We start from the raw sequence: 12,861 nt of genomic DNA on the forward strand, positions 1-12,861 counted from the left end.
GATTCTTATTCGACGGTTGACGACGTCCCATGTTCTTTGGTTCACAAGCTGTCGTCCGTCACGTCAAATGGGTCCCAGTGACGTGTTTGGAATCTACGTGGAAACAACCGTTATTTGGTGGGTCCCACATAAAGAAGCAAGTGATGTTAAAATGACTGATTTAGCCTCATGGGTGTTTCTTCCCGTCCATTGAATCCGCTGACCATGTGCCACGGAGAACTCCACGTAGACAAAAGGCACAAAGCATATTCTCTATTTGGCTGGCGGGAAATCAATGGAAATGTGGATAAACAGTACTGAGAGAAAATTTTACTTTTCTTCCGTGTGGGTGTGGGTGCAACTGTGTAAGTTTTTTGTTTTCCTTTCCGGTAGTCTCCATGTGTTTTTTCGAAGTTGGGAATTATTGGGGGTCATAAAGTTGTTTTTTTTTGTAATGGGGTCATAAAGTTTTTTTTTTTTTTTGGGTAATATGGGGTCATGGGGTCATAAAGTTTAGTCTGATAAAATCATTGGTGTCGCAAAAACATGGTTTTTGTTCTCATGAAAATCTTTATCAAAAGAATGGAACTGAAAACTTCACGCACGCGCCACAGCCACACGCCACACATAAGTTCTTCATATTTAATTAATTTTACCTTGACATTTCCGAAAACATAATAGTCCAAAAAAAGGTTCTTCATATTTAATTAATTTTACCTTGACATTTCCGAAAACATAAGAGTCCAAAAAAAGGTGTGCACTCATGTTTTGTATCATTTCTTAAATCCAAATCATACTATACATATATATATATATATATATATATATATATATATATATATATATATATATATATATATATATATATATATATATATATATATATATCTCGTATCATATCATATTATCATACTACTATAATAAAAGCATGTATTCTACCTTTTTTGCAAATCTTTTTCTGTCATTTTCTGTCCTTATAATTTTGCTAAATACTAATAATGTTGTACTATTTGTTATTTATTTAGTTATTTTTGCAAGGATAAATTGGACATTTTAGTCGTGAATTATTATTAATTTATAATTAATTTTAACCCCTCACATAATTTATCTCTCGATTTCTCTCTCGACCTCTTTCAATCTCTCTCAAAGTCTGTCGCTCTCTTTATCCCTCTCACTCTCAAACTCTCTCTGAATCTCTCTCTAAATCACCACTCTCTCTAACTACCTCTCTCAATCTCTCTCAAAGTTTGTCGCTCTCTGTATCCCTCTCCCTCTCAAACTCTCTCTGAATCCCTCTGGATCTCTCTGAATCTCTCTCTGAATCCCTCTCGATCTCTTTGAATCTATGTATTTGTTCTCTCATTAATTTGATTCGTCTTTAGGATCTCTTTGTCGTTCTGTTTTACGCGTTTTGTTGATTGTGTTTGTTATGGTTGGTTGTGGTGGTTCCAGGTGTTGAAGATGTGAAAATTGACTTTAGCAGTAACAAGCTAACAGTGATAGGGAAAATAGATCCAATGAAGGTCAGAGAGGATAGAGCAGAAGACGAAGAAGAAGGTTGAACTAATCCCCTTTGCCCAAAGAAGGAGACAAGAAGCCAGAAGAAAAACTAGAGAAGAAGCCAGATGAACCGAAACTCAAACAGGTACTAGAATCAGTAATCAATCAACTAATAATATGAATTAATTTTAAAATTAAACGTCAAGAACCGTATGAAACTAATTATTTTTTCGTTTAATTAATGTAAATAGGCTCCGGTGACGACGGTAGTTCTGAAGATCAGATTACACTGTGACGGTTGTATCGAAGATTTGCCGGATAATTTTGAAAATTAAAGGTGAGCCGTGTTTATCAATAAAGGTGTTTAATGTTAGATAATTTTGTTGAATTTCCCTAAATTTCTCGGTTCAATTGTCTCTGTGTGCGTATGATTGAATTGCTGTTTTTGGAAAGTTATGGAGAGACCTTTTAAATTCTTTCTTCCGCGTCAGAAATATTCTCTTTCGCTAATAATAATTAGTGTTGTGGATCGTGATTGGTGGGCAGTTAAAAGCAGAAACATTGAGTACGTAGGTCAAATGATTGTGGTAGAGAACGTGAATACCCGCGAGGGGCGGCTTAAGGTTGAAACTAAAACCCAAACCCTTATGGTTGCAGCCTGCAGGGAAGGCCCTTTCCATAGCTTGTAAGCAATTGCAGGTAACTTATAAGTTATAATCGTTATTGGGCTTGTGGATTGTTTGTTCGTGGAGTTTTAAAACACTCTTTACATGATTATTGCAAATTTGAGATTTGTTATATATAGTTGCGAGTATTGTCATTATTTACTAGAGAATTGAACTGTACTTATTGGGCATGCAACTGCAGGCAGGAAAAGATGGCTTGTCGTAGGCACCTATAATTCACAATGTTCCTTTGATTAACAGATTAGTTTTTCCTCTGAGGTAGTTTAAGTGGAATGTTAGAAGACTTAAGACAATGGAGGCCATGTGGCTAATATTGTAAAACCCAGCCCTAACCTTGACCCGGGAACCTTGTTATTTGTAGGTCCGATGACCCGGAGTAAAGTAAGAAGTCAGCTTTGGGCCATCCCAGTGGAGGACTTGGTGTCTGGCTTTGAATCCATGAGAGTTGATGATGAAGTTCTATTTATGGAAACTGAATCTTGATGAAGATCGGATTAGTTGATGGACTTGGAGTGCTCTCTATCTTGGTTTGAAGGCATTTCTACCTATTAGGTAAGTCACTTGACTTGTGTGCAAAACCCCTTTAGGATTGGATTTGATCTGGGCCTTCAATTCCCTGTTTTGGATTTGTCATCAAGCATTGGTCGACCGATTGGTCGATGGGCCGATCGACCAATCCACTCGACCAATGAGTGCTGTCTTTGGCAATTAGGTTTTTCTTGCTCTATTTAAGTCCAATCTCGAGTCCACTTCGTATTTGCTGCCTCCAAACTCTTTGGAACGAACCAAAGACCTCTGCAAGTCATCTCCCTTGCATCCTTGGTGTTTTCTTGACGGATCTTCGTCGAAACTCTTCCTTTTGCATCAAAAGGTATGTCTACTCTCTCTTCTTCTCCTCCATCTTTGTATTTTCTTTCCTTTTTGAGTTGAGACAGTTGAGGAGATGCTGCATTCTCTGTTGCAAACATCTCTGGACTTGTTCTCATGATCATCCTAAGGATTAGAGGCTAGAACAATGATCTTAACCAAGATCATTGCAAGCTTTTGAAGGAATCATGATCAAACCATGATCTAACCTTGTTAAACTTCTGATTTGAATTCTGATCTCCTTGGATCTTCTATTTTGATCATGTTAGTAGTTAATTACTGTGTTTTCTTTTCATGATCCATGATCTATCAATCTCTAGTTGTTCTCTTCTACTATACTATGTGTTCTTCATGAATCATGGTAGTTACATATATGGTAGGTTTTATTTCCTTATTTAGATTATGCTTCTAAGCCTATTTCCTTGAAGATCTAAGTATGTTTTCATGATACCTTTACCTGAAGCAATGATCCATCCTCCTATTGTTCTTGTCTTTGATTTCTATTTCGAATTCATCAAGATCCATGGTTGATCTAATTTTGGTAACTTTTTGTTTCCTAATTTGGATCTTGATGTCTTGATTTGATTAGTGTTTTGAGGTCCCCTATATGTTAGAATACTACTGATGTAGTTTACCCCTTGATTAGTACCCTTTTGAACCACCAAATTCGGATTTCATATCTTAAAACTCTGTTTTTTTAGGCTACTGTCTGCATTGGTCGACTGATTGGTCGACTGGACGATCGACCAATCCACTCGACCAATGAGTTCAAAGCAACTCCCGAATTGGTCTGTGTTGGATGTTTTGGTATCTTTTCTGTTAGGGATCTTTCCTAATATGTTGTATATACTTGTTTAGGACCTTCTTCTCAAGTTTGCCGAGATCTTACTTGACTTCTTAGGATTCCTTTGCGAGTTATAAAAGGTAAGGATGGTTATTTCCTTAATTACATAGATAGCATGAATCTAGTTTCTATATTTGAATATCATTGACATGTTTCCTAAATTAGATTCTTACAATGATATACTACTGTTGTATAACTTTGATTACTTGTTTATGATTAATTGATTCATGAATGATTTACTTACCAATTATATACAAGTTGATTGTACTTATTGATTTCTTTCCATATATGAAGTTACCATATATGTGATGATATGAATTGATGCATGTGTATGCTTAAGTATGGTTTGGAAAGGAGAGGTGTCCTTTTGACACTTCTGTCCTTGGACTACTACGGGAATATTATGGGATGTTTTCGGAGATGCCCTCTGGACACCTTCCTAAACTGTTGGATGACATATCTAGGGTTGTCTAGTAGTGTTTGGCTAGGATGTCTGTTATGTGTCGACCCTAATCGGAGGGGTATTGAGACCGAACGACCCGTGGTAGCAATGGGGATTCATGGGCGCTCAAGACCGGTAACCAACCCGTGAGAGGACAGGAATCACATTGTGGGGGCCATTTATTGGTAGGGTTGCATATGGTTAGACTTGGGCTCACGGGCGCTTAAGACCGGTAACCAACCCGTGAGAGGACGTGAGAGCTTCCCGTTTACCATATGTGGATGATCAATAGGGTTGATGAGTCCGTAGTCAGGGACTATGAGGACTCTAGTGTGAAGGATACCGGAAAGGATCGTCAGGGACGAGGAATGGACGTATCTGGATCCGACTTGATGTAACTAAGTAGAAGACTTGCATTTGGCTAGGTTTTACCCCGACATGCGCCAAGACTTATGCCAAATGGTTGTGAGAGAGTGTGTTGACTTAACCCCCGCCATGGTTTGTCCCTGAGGGATGAAGGACCCATTACCAATCGGCTGCTCAAGACCGGTGAAATGATCCGTGAGAGAATCCAAGATATCTTAAATGGTTGAGGATGTGAGCGGACCTTCCTAAAGAAGTACGGTGCTATGACTTAAAGCATGTCTGCCAATAGAGACCAGCATACATAGAGTTAGATTCATTCATTCATTGCTTGTCTCATGTCATATTGCATTTATGTTTGTTCTGGAAATTCTCGCCATTTATGTTATTATGGATTTTAACTCGCTTTACCGAGTTTCTTTGAAACTCATTCCTTTATTGTACAATGTTTGTTAGACTATCCTGCAGTGTACCGAGTACTATGACGGTCCCTATGAAGAAGCGCAAGGCGAAGAGGCATATCTTCAGGAAGGTGATTGCGGTTACCACAATTACACTGAAGATCCCGCGAGTGGTTATGCTCCGTACGATGCTTAGTCCGACCATTGAGTGGAAGCGTCCTTGTGCTATTTATGAGATTTACACTTATAAGGATGTTGTCTATAAAGTGGAGAACAATTTAGTTACCCAATGTACTTGCTACTGGGATTAGATTTTGTCTAGTTTATTATCTTTTAGAGCTACTTTTCCGCTGGTTGTAAAGTGGGATTTTTGCCTCACTTTACTTATCTGTTTGATACTCTGATTATAACTATCTTTCTGATTTATTTATGATTCATTCTTTCCTTATTGGATCTATGGTTTATCTTCCGCACTTTTATGATGATTGTTCATGATTATGTTATTGTTTATGTGGGAGGTTGATCACTCGATACCTGATCTTCGGGGTGTGGATCACACTCTCGGGTATGCCAGATAGGGTACCGGCTGGGAGGACGTGACAAATATAGTATAACAAAGGGATTGTCTCACGAATAGTGGTCATAACTGAATATGGCTTGTAATACAAACTAGAAAGCTTGAAAGAGAAAAAGGAAATCAGTATATTGTTGTATTGCTGAGTCATTAGGCATCAAAACAAATGAAAATCCTACTGAACTATTAGGTTTCAGCAACTTTTATTATACTAATATAAGAATTTTAGACTTGACATAAATCTTAGCATTAGAAAGAAAATTTTGTTTATTTTAAGACTTTCTTATTGCAGAATTTACCTCTGCAGAGGTTCATAACAAAGTAATAACTGAAGAGATATTCTGCACCTTCCACTGAATCGAAGGTAAGAGCTTCTTGAAGTAAACCCTTGCACAATTCAAGTTCTTCTTTTGGTATATTATTGTTAACGCATGTTCACTGGCGGTTCATAACAAAGTAATAACTGAAGAGATATTCTGCACCTTCCGCTGAATCAAAGGTAAGAGCTTCTTGAGTAAACCCTAATTCTTCGAAAAGCTTCAGCTTGTTCCTTTTTTTTTCTTCTGTTACCCGTAGTCAATTCTAGACTTAATTTTAATTTCATATTGATTGAACGTAGGGTTCCAGGCTTTTTGTTGAAATTTTGCCCCTCAGAATAGAGATTTGATTTTCCTAGAAATTTTGTTTCTAAACGAAATCTTTCTCGCCTTTTAACAATTCAAGTTCTTCTTTTGGTATATTATTGTTAACGCATGTTCACTGGCGGTGGATTTTACAATTTCATTCCGAAAACTTGATTTTTGAGCTATTGAAGGTGGATATGTTAGTTCTGAATAGATCACTTCACTTTCTCTTACCTTTTTCCCTAACTCCCTCCCTTAAGGCCTAACCCAAAGAGCTACTGATCGGGTATGTTTTTACTTGGCTATTTGTTTAAGTTAATCATTTATTTTGTATGAATAATGCCACTTGAAGATCTTTATTGGTTTCACTGTAGAACTTGTGTTCATAATTGGCATTCATTGCATAACATAGTTTAGGGGAAATAAAAAACATAAAACTAATAAAAACAATAATTGGATTCCTATTTATGTGCAAAATTCAAATATATTTACTTTAATAATAATCATCGTTATCTCTTTTTGTTTTTGAAGTTTTTGAATACTCTTGCTTGTACTTATTTTCATGTACTTACTCTTCCTCTCAAAAGTTTCACTGATTATTCTCTCACCCCAAAACTTGATTGTTTATTTTAATTGTCTTCTTTCTTAATATAATTTTCTCTCTTTTTTTTGACTCGATATCTTTTCTCTCATATGGCCACGTGCATTTGCACGTGTCTTACTTTGCTAGTATATATATATATATATATATATATATATTTTATATACGGAAATGACACTCCCACTTCTCTGAATTTAACAGCCTAATCTTCCCTCTTTAAAAACTTCTCTGAAACAATGGTGAAGAGCTTTTACTTGTACCTACCTCTCTGCTTATGGTCAATCTAAATGAAACTAATTGTGAAGATGGAAAGATACTAAAATCAACAAGAAGGGGCTCCCTAGGAATGAGACCCTTCAAGTGACTATGTTGAAAGGAAAACAAGGTGAATAGGGAAATCGCTCAGTTATAATCAGAGCCTAGAACCAAACAATGCAATTGTTGGTGCCCAAAAGATTGTATTCTTATTGCTAAATAAGGAAATCCTTATATTCTTGCTTCTACTGTGACTATAGATGAGCTCTCCCCTTTTGACACTGGATCTGAACCAGATAACATGGGAATTAGGAGGAAATGTGAGGAGGATCTCCAAATTACTCCCCAATTCGAGAAGCTCTGTATTTCTAATGCTATTCAAAAACCCAAACCAAAAATGGCATTTAGGGCATCACCCAACTAGAAGTTGAAAAGCCAAGCTAGGAAAAGTATTTTAACCACTTGGGTGATGCTAGCAAATACTCAGGAAATTGAGAAAACACATGGTGCCGCTAATGAACTGATAAACAAGGTGAGGGGGGTTGTCCTTAACTAGCCCGCAAGTGACCAATGAAGCTAATTTGTTGGAATAGTCAGGGGTGTGATCAACCGGTGACTAAACAATATTTGCATAAAATATGCAAATCCTCTAGGCCCTGCTTAATGATGCTTTTGGAAACTAAGCAAACTGACTTAGCCACAAACAGCAAGAGAAATTTCATTATTAAATGTGGCATCAGAATTTTATTTTTAAAAAAGGAAACCCAAAACCAAATGAACTTTGTCCATTAGGATGGAGAGAATTCATTACTCATTGGGCAAGCAAGTAAGGAGGGAATAGTCATACCATTTTACAATACTTTCTTTTTCCTGTTTACTCATTTTACAATTTTTCTTGCCCAAACTTTCCTCTTTTATTTTTTAATCCAAACCATTTCTTGACCAATAAGTCTTGTCTTTTTTTATAGGCTATAGAGAATGAGATGTCGGCCTTAGTAATGGAAAGAATTTCTTCTTCATTGGGTTATTCTGGCAATTTTTTTGTGAATCTGGTAAGTCTTTCAAGTGGAACAACTCTTCTCTAGAATGGTAATGTGTCTCTAACTCTCTTCTCAGCTTCTTTTCATTTTGTAGATTTTCTTGTGCGTGTACGTACATACTATGCATTTTGAATTTAGAATTATTTTAGTGTATGGTGATTCAAAAGCTGAAAATAGATCAAGAAATTGGCAGGATCTTATCCAAATTGGTAGTATTGTCTCCACCCCATGGGTAGTTCTAGGAAACTTCAATGAATTACTTAGCAATGATGAGAAATGGGGAGGAAAACCGAAACCTCAAAGGCAAATGAAAGAATTTAGAAATGCAATTTCAAAATGTGGGTTACTTGAGGTGAATCGCACTGGGCCAAAATACTCAAGGTCAAATAAAAGAAGGGGAAGGGCTCTAATAAAGGAAACATCGACAAAGTCTTCTGCAACACCCAAATATTGAATTCTTGTAGTAACCTCTTAGCACATAAGCTAGCTATGGTAGGATCTGACCATACACCTATTGAGGTCACCTTACAAAAACCTAAAAGAAAACCTATGAGATTCATGTATGAAAACAAATGGGAAGAGTGCAATGATTTTCAAGATCAAGTTAAAAAAGGGTGGACCACAGACCATCAAGGATCGCCTACCTACCTGCTTCAACAGTAGATATATAATTGTACAAAATTCATCAGAATTGGAGCAAGGCAAGTGTACTAGTGGCTTCCCTTGAAATAAAAAAGCTTTAATCATCATTAGAAGAAATCAAACAAGAAACCCCCTCTAAAAATCAAGCCCAGGTTGAAGCTGATAACATCCAAACTCTCTAGATTGCTTAAAGAAGAGGAAAAATATTGGCACCAAAGATCTAGGGTCAAATGGCTTCAAGAAGGTGACAAAAACACATCATTCTTCCATTTTGTTACAAAATAGAGAAGGTAGAGAAATGTCATCCATAGAATCAAAGCCATGAATGGTCAGTGGCTTACAACTGACCAGGAAATATCAAATGAAATATTAAGACATTTCTTATTACTCTACACCTCTACCCACCCATCTCCTTGCACCCCCTCACATCATACATCCAGCCTTGTATCTTCACATCAGAAAATGAAATGTTCTGTAGACCATCTTCCTCGGAGGAGATAAAAACTGCTCTATTTCAAATGAAGGGCAATAAAGCTCGTGGATTGATGGCTTACCGACAAGATTTTTTCAAAAAAATTGGGATACAATAGGGCCAGACCTGATATCAAGGATCCAACATTTATTTAACAAGGGTTACCTTCTTAAGAGCTTTAACAGAACAATTATAACCTTGATCCCGAGAATGAAAAACCCTCAAGAGATGAGCCACCTAAGACCGATTAGTTTATGCACCATTCCCTATAAGATTATTGCAAAATGCCTTGCCAACAAATTAAAACCTCTTCTAAACTCCTTGATTTAATGAAACTCAAAGTGCATTTGTACAAGAAAGGTCCATATTGGTTAATATATACCTTGCTCATGAATGCTTTCACTTCATGAAGCAATCCACATCTAAATTGGGGTACATGGCACTTGAAATTGATTTGTATAAGGCATATGATAAAATGGAATGGAGCTTCATCTAGGACACTCTTCATAGTTTGGGATTTAGTAATAAATGGATACATAGGATCATTTAGTGCTTATCCACAGTTGAGTATCATATCAAAATCAATGGACAAGTTACAAGAAATTCAACCCTTCTAGAGGTCTTAGGTAAGGATGTCCCTTGAGCCCGTACATTTTCATCTTGTGCCATGAGGTACTGTCGAGAAGACTAACACTCTCAACTGGGCCCCCCAAACTCCCAGGGATAAAAGTAGCAAGATCTGCACCTAAAATCAATCACCTCTTTTTTGTAGATGATTGCATGGTCTTTGCTCTTGTAAAGTTTGAGAATGCAAAAATCATAAGTCAAATATTAAAAAAATATAATGAAGCATCTGAGCAACATATAAACAACTCGAAATCCTCAATACTTTTCAGCAAAGGGGTTCCTATCATACTACTATATAAAAGGAAAACCTCCAACACTTGTGGCATGTATTTTCTTAGACCAAAATACCCCTCCTAAATAGACATGAACCTTCTAAAAAAACCCGGAATCAAATGACCGCACCCCTTAAAAACAAGCTAGTGTGGATGCCTTTTACTGCAAAAGTTGTGTCGATTGCTATTCAGACCCCTCCTTAAGCCTCATATCTAAGATCTCACGAACTAAAGAATTCTTATTAACTAATAAACCAGAACATCTAAAATCTCACGAACTGATATCTCACATCACAAACACAACGACACAAAATCCTAAGCAGTAGTTGCACGAAACAACAGGAGATATACCCATTCAAAAAACTCAGGAGCTAGCAACCCCTCGTAGGCTGGACACCCAAAGGCTCAGAATGGTCAAACTTCAATCCTACGCACCTGTTGCCTACAAATAGTCGTGTCCTTACGCAAACAACCTAAAGCCCAAACGACACCCTCAATAGAGAACTGAAATGAATTTGAATAGAGAGAAGTGGGGCTTTGAAGATTGCACACGCCTTCTTCAAACAAGGTTGTTTTACAGGTAGGATTCTAAAACTAGAAAATTATGAAAAAGGTTGCACGACATAATCAGAGGTGGCGTGGAAGAGTACCCACCAGAAAGATTCAAGTGGGCAACTGCTTTACCTCTACAACTTTGAAGAATTTTGAAGGCTTCATTCGCAAGTCGAAGCAACAACAGAGCATCTCCGAAGTCCAACTTTCTCCTAGCAACAACGTCTTACTCTTCTCATTCAACTCAAATACCGCATTAATATCACTGGTTTTAGATTGAGCAGATCCTGCACATAACGCCCTGGACCACAGAACCAATGTAGGAACCTTGTCCTTAGAGCTATCAGTTTGGTTTCGCAGAATGTTGTTATTATTGTAGATACAATGATGATCTTCGCCGAGGGACAAAATCCGGCTTTGTCGGTGGCATGGAGGCGTTCGTTCAAGCGGTTGAGAAGAACTAAAATAATGCCAGAAATAATCAAATAAGAAGTCTAGGATTCAAAAATGGAGAGATGGAATGGACGGGTGAAGAGGAGAGACTACGGCTGACGATTACAGTAGTCTTGCCAGCGCCTCTCGAAACGTGAAGGTTAAGAGGGTGAGAGACGCAATGGTGCTAGACATGATTGTTTAGCACCGTCTCAAACAATGGCCGCCAAATGATCTACCACGCCTTTCCCTTCTTCTTATTCTCTTATAGCTGCTGATCAAAATCCTACTTCTCGTCCCTCTCCCTTGTGTTGGTGTTGGACATCATCCCCCATCAAAGTTTCCACATAAATGATTAAAAAGAAAAAAGTGATTCTTGCCCAGAATCGATATAAATGATTTTTATAGTATATATAATTTTTTTTTATAGACAAGCATTTAGGAGTCTAGTGTTTTTGCCTTCTTTTTTTTTAAATCCCTTCCTATTTGTATTTATGGAAACAATGCAGAAGGATTGGCGTGAGAATTGGTTAGTAGTGAGTTTATGAAAAATAACAACTCATTCCTGTAGATTAAATCTCTCACTGTTGAGTTCTTCATTTGGCTAGCTGCATTGTGTTTTTTTAAATGAGTTTAAGTTTTGAGAAGAATTCATGGAGTTGGTGAAGAAAAGCCCTGAAAACATCAATGGAGATTTTAGTAAATCTAGCCATGAACAAGAAAAGTTAGGAAATAACAAGATGTAGAAGTAAAAGAAGAAATAAAAAGAGAGAAACATACTCAAATGAGTGAAGAAAGAAAAAGAAATTGAAGTCCATTAATTAAAAAAGAAAATAGTCAGCTTCATAAATTAAGTGAGAGAAGAAATAAATACTTACAATTATATTGATATGTTTCAAAGATAAAATAGCCAACTTCCATAAAATTAAGTGAGAGAAGAAATAAATACTTATAATTATATTTGATAAAATCATCAATGTTTAAAATTCTAAAAAAAGCCCTTTGTACCCAAAAAAAAATAAAAAATTATAATTCTCCGACTAATGTAAGAGTTGAGTCTCTTCATGTACGGCATTTATTTTGTGCATAATTAGGTATGTTAAAATAATATTTTTTATTGTTCATATACGTTTGATCATGATAAATACTTCTTAGGCGTGAATTAGAATTTGTTTCTTATTGCAACTAGTTTCCTTCGTTCGTACAACCTTCAAACTTGTGTTCTTGCAAATTAATTATTCATGATCTTAAAATGGTTCAAAACCAAGACTAAAACACGTATTAAATGGATCTTACAATTGTACAACCCTTGTCAGTAGGATATTGTAGTCTATATTTCTCTATCAAACACGAATAAATGTGGAAAGGCCAAGTCAATTGGCATGTCTTACTTGATTATGTTTGTAACTTTGTTCGATCCAAAATGCTAAATTGCTTTCTATCCTTCTATATCTATCAAACTAGGCCATTGCACAATGGGATGAGCTACACAACTAGCCATCTGAACATATAATGAATTCCATATTCTCAATAAAACTGAAAACAAGATGTTTGGTCATTCCAACCCAAAAAAGGAACAAAAAGAAAAGTATTATGTTGAATACCATCTTAACTCCATTAAGACGTTGAGACCATTGAATAGGTACATTTGAAAGCCAAAAAGTAAATTGGCCCACTACGGAAGAGACA

The sequence above is a fragment of the Hakea prostrata genome, chromosome 7, assembly GCF_041222555.1.
Source record: "Hakea prostrata isolate BN-2017 chromosome 7, UWA_Hpros_2, whole genome shotgun sequence".
Lineage (NCBI taxonomy): Eukaryota > Viridiplantae > Streptophyta > Magnoliopsida > Proteales > Proteaceae > Hakea > Hakea prostrata.